Here is a 9,126-nt window from a genome sequence, read left to right on the forward strand (position 1 = left end):
GGGCAAAACAATAATACCACGGGGCAATTTCTCCCATTGTCTTAAAAACATCTTTTTACAGCTAGTTGTCTAAATCACAAGGTGAACCAGATCTACATATTACATTTAGTTGTTTGTTTTTCAAGTCTATTTTAATCTAAATTTATCTCTCTGCCCCACCCCTGACACCTAATTTCTTTCCCCCATTCCATTAACTTGTTGCAGTAGCTAAATCAGTGTTCCCCCCATTCTAGATTTGTCTATTTGACTTTTAGGAGCATCATTCAACTTGTTTCTTATTTCTTTTATATCTTGTAATAAATGCTAGTCCTGATGTGGCACTATAGGATAAGCACTAGACAGCCTTGGAAACCCTGTGCAGGGTCACTATGAGTCAGAACCGACTCCATGGTACTTAACCACAACAAACTGGACTTCAAACCACAAAGTTGGTGGTTCAAACCCACCAGCTGTTCTTTGGAACGGACTCAAAGGCACTTAACAACAACAACTGGAGGCTTGATTACAGGCAACTTCATTTTTTCTTTTTTAAACATTTTATTGTGAATGGAGGGAAGATCATCAGTCCCGCCTTCAACAAGTCATAGACTTTGCTTCATTACAATGATTACAGTCCCCTCCATGTACCATCAGTCAACAGTATTTACCTCTACTCACTTTAGCTCTTGCACTCCTCCCTGCATTTCCCTGCTACCTTCATCTTTCCTCTGCCAACCTCCCTCTTGTTGTCACCCATGTTAACACATGTCCACCCTCTAGCCACCACGGTATTTAACAATAACAACCCTCTAGCCAGTGCACAGTTTTCCCTTCCCTCCCATCCTTGGTAAACCTCACCAGATGTTTGTTTTAGCAAGATCAACAGCATTGTTTTCGGCAGGCCCTCAAAGGTGATGGTGTAGTACAAAACATCTGGAGATCTACAGCATTTCAGTGTTCTCTGGTAGTGTATTGGTTACAAATTGGGCTGCTAACTTCGGGGTCAGTAGTTCAAAACTACCAGCTGTTCCACGGGAAAAGGATGAGGCTTTCTGCTCCCGTGGAGATTTGCAGCTTCAGAACCCCCTGTATGGGGTCTCTATGAGTCAGAACCGACTCCACAGCACATAACCACCACCACCAAAACTGATAGAATGCGTTTAGGTGCAGAAACATCAACAGTGTTGTGTCACCCAGTGCAGTAATTCATGGCCCTCATCCTGCACCGTATCTTATGGAATCTTTAGTAAATACTTAGAATCAATTTTAATCATAAAATAATATGGGACAGAATTGCCAATTTCTTAAATATAATATTTCTTAGATTATAATGTAGCGGTTGTGAGTTTGGCTGCTAACCTCAAAGTCAGCAATTTGAAACTACTAGCCGTTCCTTGGGAAAAAGATGAGGCTTTCTGCTCCTGTAAAGATTTACAGCCTCAGAAACCCTATATAGGGTCGCTATGAATCGGAACCGACTCCCTGGTACATAATCAACCAAACATATGAATACTAACAACAAAAATCTTTCCACATTGAATTACATTATTTTTTGTTGTTGTTAAGTGCCATCAAGTTGGTTCCGACTCATCACGAACCTGTAATGGTTTCTGAGGCTGTTAATCTTTGTGGGAGGAGAAAACCTCATCTTTGTCCCATAGAGCAGCTGGTGGGCTCACAGTCCAATGCTTATCTACAGAGCCAACACACTCCCCAGGAGCACAGTGGTGATGGTGGTGTACCATGGAGTCGGTTCTGACTCATAGCGACCCTACATAGGGTTTCTGAGGGAACAGAAAGCCTCATCTTTCTTTCATGGAATGGCTGGTAGTTTGAACTGCTAACCTTGAGGTTAGCAGCCCAGCTCAGAACCACTATGCTACTGGAGCTCCTTAAGAGCATACTAGGAGATTAGAAAATTAAATTAGAATTGAATTTTAGCCTTGTAGTTATATTGATATATGTAAGCTGAGCATAAGAAAAATGTCTTTGTTATAACTAACTACAGGGATATTTAAAAAATAAGTCAATAAATTTCTGTTGAGACACTTAATAAAATGTTATAATAATTTTGGTGTCACCCCACTGACAGTGTCATATGGTACATTCCATATCCCCACATACACTCCTAGTAACACCACTGTTTAGGTAATGACAACCCAGTAGCTCATTCTAACGTTAATCTAATTAGTTACCACCATCAATCCAACTGAACTGAAAGAGGGGTCTATACTGCCATACACACTATGACTACACATCTAGTCCACGGGTTACCATCTACCTGTAACAGCTCATTACACTGGTTTTCCTGGAACCCTCAAGGTAAACTTGGCTTCTACTAGAACTTCTTGTTGTTGTGGTTAGGTGCCACTGAGTTGGTACCAACTCATAGTGACCCTATGCACAACAGAACAAAACACTGCCTGGTCCTGGGCCAACCTCACAATCGTTGCTACCCTTCAGCCCATCACTGCCACCACTGTGCCAATCCATTTTGTTGGAGGTCTTCCTCTTTTTCGCCAACGCTTCACATTACCAAACATGATATCCTTCTCCTGGGACTGGTCCTTCCTGATGATATGTCTGAAGTATGTGAGATGAAGTTTGGCCATCCTGGCCTCTAAGGAGCACTCTGGCTGTACTTCTTCCAACATAGATTTATTTGTTCTTTTGGCAGTACATGGTACTTTGAATATTCTCTTCCAACACCATAACTCAAATGTATCAATTCTTCTACAGTCTTCTTATTCACTGTCCAAATTTCACATGCATATGATATAGTCTGATGATTTCCACATTCCACTGGGTCACCTCTCTTTGAAATGGGCACAACTATAGATCTCTTCTAGTCAGTTGGCCAGGTAGTTGTTTTTCAAATTTCGTGGCATAAATGTGAGAGTGTCTCCAGTGCTTCATCTGTTTGTTGAAAGATTTCAATTTGTATTCCCAGAGCCTTGTTCTTTGCCAATACCTTCAATGCACCTTGGACTTCTTTATTCAGTATCATTGGCTCTTGGATCATATGCTACCTCTTGAAATGGTTGAACACCATTTCTTTTTGGGTACAGTTACTCTGTGTACTCCTTCCATCTTCTTTTGATGCTTTCTGCATCATTCAATAATTTGCCCATAGAATCCTTCAATACTGCAAGTCAAGATTTGAAATTTTTTCTTCCATTCTCTCAGATTGAGATGCTGAATGTGTTCTTCCCTTTTGGTTTTCTAACTCCAGCTCTTTGCACATTTCATTATAATACTTGACTTTGTCTTCTCAAGCTGACCTTTGATATTTTCTGTTCAGCTCTTTTACCTCCTCACTTCTCCCATTTGTTTTAGCATATTTACACTCGAAAACAGGTTTCAGAGACTCATCTTATATTCATTTTGGTCTTTTTCTTCTTTCTGTCTTCTTAATGTCTTTTTGCTTTCTTCATGTATGATATTTTTGATGTCATCCCACAACTCCTCTGGCCTTCTGTCTTTAGAGTCGAATGCATCAAATCTGTTCTTCAGATGATTTCTAAATTCAGGTGGGATATAGTCAAGGTCATATTTTGGCTCTTGTGGACTCATTTTAATTTTCTTCAGCTTCAGCCTGAATTTGCATATGAGTGATTGATGGTCTGTTCCACAGTCTGCTTCTGGCCTTGTTTTGGCTAATGATATGGAGCTTTTACACTGTCTCTTTCCACAGATGTAGTCAATTTGATTTCTTTATGTTCCATCTGGTGAGGTCCATGTGTATCTTTTATGTTGTTTTAAAAATGTATTTGCAGTGAAGTTGTCATTGGTCTTGCAAAATTCCATCATGCGACCTCCAGTGTCATTTCTTTCACCAAGGTCAAGTTTATCCAACCACTGATCCTTCTTCTTTGTTTCTAACATTTGCATTCCAATTGTCGGTAATTATCAATACATATCGAGTGCATGTTTGAGCAATTTTCGACTGAGGAAATTGGTAACATTCTTCAATTTCATCATCACTGGCTTCAGTGGTTGGTGTGTAAATTCAAATAATAGTGGTATTAACTGGTCTTCCTGGTAGGTGTAGGGACATTATCCTAGTACACACAGTGTTATATTTCATGACAGAGCTTGATATGTCCTTTTTGATGATGAATGGGACACTATTTCTCTTCAATTTGTCATTGCTGGCATAGTAAACCATGTGATATGTCAGATTCAAAATGGTCAATACCAGTCCATTTCAGCTCACTAATGCCTAGGATATTGATGTTTATGCATTCCATTTCATTTTTGACAATTTCCAGTTTTTCTAGATTCATACTTTTTACATTCCATATTCTGATTATTAATGGATTTTTACAGCTGTTTCTCTTCATTTTGAGTTGTGCCCCATCAGCAAATGAAGATCCCAAGGGCTTTACTCCATTCACTTCATCACGGTCAACTCTGCTTTGAGGAGGCAGCTCTTCGCTAGTCATATTTTGAGTGCCTTCCAACCTGAGGGACACATCTTCCAGCACTGTATCTGACAATAATCTGGTGCTCTTCATCACGTTTCAATATTCAATATTCTGGTACTGATAGTCTTCCACTGCTATCCATAAGATTTTCAGTGGCTAAACATTCAGAAGTAGTCTATCTTTCCCTCTTCCTAGTCTGTTTTCATCTGGAAGCTCATCTGAAACCTGTCCACCATGACCCTGATGGCATGTTAAATACCCATGGCATAGCTTCTAGAATCACAGCAACATATAAGCTACCATAGTATGACAAACTGACAGATGAGGGGTGGACTAGAGCTTGTATCTCTGTAAAAATGGTGTGAAGAAAGCATCTGACCTCTTCTAACTTCATGAGTGGGATTGAGAATCACTATCAGCCCAAGGATGATTCCTATGAAGCAGCAGTCAGAAGTACCTTCTCTCTCAAGCTCTTTACTACTTCTGACACCAGCTTTCTCTCCCAGGGCACTCTCTACTGCTCTGCTGGCTTCAGTAGTTCATTTCAGTGGTCACAGAACACACAGACAAATCTTATGATTATGGGGTCTATTAGAGAAGTAAGCGGTTGTACAATTCTTCAGTCAGGGCAGCGTTTTTTCTCAACCATGCTGTCAGGCAGTACTCTCCCTGGTCCTCAGTCTCTCAGCCCTCAGGTCTCTTGGGCCAGGCTGCTCAGGTAAGGGTTACAAAGCTCTTTAGTGCCACTAATAAATGCCCTCAGGGGAACCTCAGTCTGTAATAATGGCATACTACTTAGGGGGCCAGTCCTAGCCTCAGAAGCTTTCTTCGTACAATGCCTCTTCCAGCTACTACATTGTTTCACATACAACGCTGCCTGCAGCTCTGAAACTGGAGATGGAAAGAGTACAGTGAAAGCCTGAAGGCCATTGGATGTCTCACTTCCTGGGCCTGGAAACCCACCTCATCATCTTGATCAGTCTTCTGGTTCTGTTGCTGTCTCTATGTTACAGTTCTGTTTCCTAGGCCTGGGAGCTTCTCAGTGCGGGACTCCAGGTCCAAAGGACACATTCCACTCACTCCCATCTCTTCTTGGTCATATTGGTCCACTTCTGGAATGTCTTATCTTAAGCCTGGTAAAACTGACCAATCCCCTCATAAATGTTCCATACAAGAATGTCAATATCCTTATTTGTATTATTAGTGAGCTGTTCTATCCCCTTGATGGGTCACCAGCACCTTATGTGCATAGTCCCACCCAGTCATTTGTTGGGAGTTACGAAGACTACAGCTAAAAGGACCATATTAAGTAATTCACTGTATCACAATCTCCAAGCCTTAGACAAGTGCTTATCAAACTTTAATGTGCATATAAATCTTGTTAAATGCAGATTGAATTCAGGAGGCCAGGGTGGAACTCAAGATTCTGTCTTTCTAACATCTCCCACGTTGTTCCAATATTACTACCATGTAGCAAATTTCAGTAGCAAGGCCCCAGGAATCTGTAACATCTATCAGCCCAGCAGAAGTTGGAAGGAGTTATAGACCACTTGGAGAGATTTTCAAGATACTTTGATGATTTATGCAACTGACCCTAAGAATTAAAGAAGACATCTGAATCACACAACACTTTAGGGCTCTATTCCTGGTAAATTTGCATTTTTCCAAACCGTGGAACACTATTACTATTTGGGGGGACAGTCCTAGCCTCAGAAGCTTTCTTCATACAATGCCTCCTCCAGTCCCCTACATCACTTCACATGCAATGCGGCCTGCAGCTCTGAAACTGAAGATGGGAAAAGTACAGTGAAAACTGTACTACCCTCTGGTTGTCTCCAAAACATTGGTATACTAAAAGAGACATGGCCCAGAACATATCACAGAGACCTACCTGCTTTCTCAACAGTACCTGGAAAAGGTCAAGGCTTTCTGCCAAAGCCACCTGTGAAGACTTGGCACCACTTGTGCAGGGAAGGAAAACGACTGTACCAAGTCTAGGGTAGATTTTCAGAGCAAACCATCCATCCTCATCATCAAATGCTGATTCTTATGGTCCAAATCTCCTTTTGCTTTTATGGGCTTTCAGGCACTCATTTCTTCTTGGTTTAAGACTAGATCTGTCAATGAGTTTTAATATTTCCTTTTGACCCACTTAAGTATTGTTGTTGTTAAGTGCTGTTGAAACAGTTCTGACTCACAATGACCCTATTTAGTGGGATAAGCACTGGACTGCTATCTGCAATGTTGATGGTTCAAACCCACCAGCCACTCTTTGGAAACCCAATATAGGGTCACTATGAGTCAGGATCGACTTTATGGCATTTAACAAAACCATGTGTACTAAGGAATTGCTGAAGGATTCCAAATAGGGAAGGGGTAATGCCATGCGATTAGGTTCATTGGAATATGCTCTTTCAGATATTATCGAGAGCATCGTGAGGCATCAACAATGAGCACGCCTCATTAAAATGCTCAGAGAGGACATTCTGTTTTGCTGTAGCCCAGCCATGGTCTCTGGGTTCTCATTTTGGCATTTCCTTTGGGTAAATGTCATCTCTTGCTGGTTTATTTACAGTTCATTTACATCATCAAAGTAATTATACTGATTCCCAAAATACAGAGAGATGCTCTGGTGATTGATGAGATAGATGAAGAGTGAAATACATAGTTTATATAAGGATGAAAGTGAAGAGGGTGGTATTAATACAATACCTCACAAACACCTTGTCACTCTAGCCATGGACCCAATATGTATTATTTCCTTGAAGACTTTTCCTAAAGTATTCTTGTCTGTGACTTCTGTTATAGTAAAGGTGATTTAATTCTCTTACAATTCTCCACTTCCTTCTCACTCACATACCACCAGTATTTCCCAGTTGAACGTCATCATTGTTTTCAGTAAATTGTTACACAGTAACTCCAGTCCCTAGAGAAGGACATCATGCGTGACAAAGTAGAGAGTCAGCAAAAGAAAGAGGAAGACCCTCAACAAGATGGGTCGACACAGTGGCTGCAACTGTGGGCTCAAACATAGCAATGATTGTGAGGAAAGAGCATGACTGAGCAGTGTTTTGTTCTGTGGCTGAGTCAGAACTGACTCAATAGTTCCTAACAACAGCAACAATTCCATTACTATGATCAGATGAATAGTATCAACATATTATATAACATGATTCTACTCCCATTCTTGTATAATTCTTCATTTTTCACTGGAGCTTCTACATGTGTAGGTTTTGTTTTATTCAACCTTAATTTTTCTCTGTTGTTGGTAGGTGCTGTTCTGACCCATAGTGACCTTACGTGCTACAGAACGAAACACTGCCCGGTCCTGCTACGTTTCAGTCCAATGCTGCTACCACTGTGCCAACCCATCTTGTTCTTGCTACTTACTGCTGATAAGTTCCAGACCCTCAAAGAACCTCGCCATACAATTTCCGACAATGTTAAATTTAATCATTAATAGCTGGATTTTCCTCCCAGAGAACACTGTCTTAAAAAAGAGGCCGGTAACTTTCTAAGTCTGCTATGAAACCATTGTTTTCTGATTTCCTTGTATCTCTTCTGTTGGTTCTCCAGTTTTCTAAGTCTTAAGACTATCCCTTTCTTTGTATTCACCCATGGAGTATGTCTTTCACTATCTTTCTCAGAAAGTGTATATGTTTGAGACCTTACATTTCTGAAGTTGAATTATATTCTATGTTTATACGTTATTAATAATTGTCTACACATAGAATTCAGTCTTTAAAGGCATTTTTTCTAATGTCTTCAAGATGGTAGTGCTGTTCTCAAAAAGTCTACTATAATCTTGATCCTTTGTGTGTGAGCAGTTTTTGTTTGCTAATTGCATTTTATTTTTATTCTTTAGAAAGTCACCCTTGAAATGTATTGAATATTATCTCAGTTTAACTCAATTTAGTAATTCACGGTGCTGAATTGAAGTGCTAGTTCCTAATAATTTGAAGACTTATAGTACTTAGGTTTTCATAATTGTATTTTATTTTTTTCCTAATAATTTTTTCCTCATTCTCTTTTTATGAAATAACCATTGGTCACACATTAGACCTCCTTGAACAATCCTACACTTTTCTTATGTTTTCTCTTTTATTGTCCATTTTGCCATTTTTTGTTCTATTTTCTGGGAGATTTCTGAGCTTCTTTCTTCAAATCTTCTACCAAAATTTTTTGTATTTTCAATGTCCATAAGCTCTTTTGATTATGATGATTTGTTTTCATGCTTTTAAATAGTATACTGCTCTTGATTAATGGCTATCTTCTCAAATATTAAATTTAAAACTGTTACCCAGTATCTGTCTGATGTTTTCCTCAAAATCACCCCTTTAATCATTTGTTCTTGTCTTAGCACTTCATTTTGGAAGTTTTTCTCAGCTGTGGTGATCCCTGACCTCATATTTATATTTAAGAGTCTGACATAAAAAAGCATACAAGAAGTTCTGTGTGGGAGAATATTTGGAGTGACCAGAGGGCTTTGTTAAAAGGTGATATGGTGGAAATCCTTTATTTCTTTTTTCTGTCTTTCCTTTTTATCAGGAATACCCAAATATTAGTATTTATAGCTATTTTCTTTAGAAACCTTATAATTTATTCAAAGCAATTTCCTCGGATCTATCTTAAGGGAAAGGAGCTCTGGTAACGTAGTAGTAGTTATGAATCAGGCTGTCAACCTCAAGATCGGCAGTTCGATACTACCAGCTGTTCCGTG

Source organism: Chrysochloris asiatica, unplaced genomic scaffold (assembly GCF_000296735.1).
Source record: "Chrysochloris asiatica unplaced genomic scaffold, ChrAsi1.0 scaffold00001, whole genome shotgun sequence".
Lineage (NCBI taxonomy): Eukaryota > Metazoa > Chordata > Mammalia > Afrosoricida > Chrysochloridae > Chrysochloris > Chrysochloris asiatica.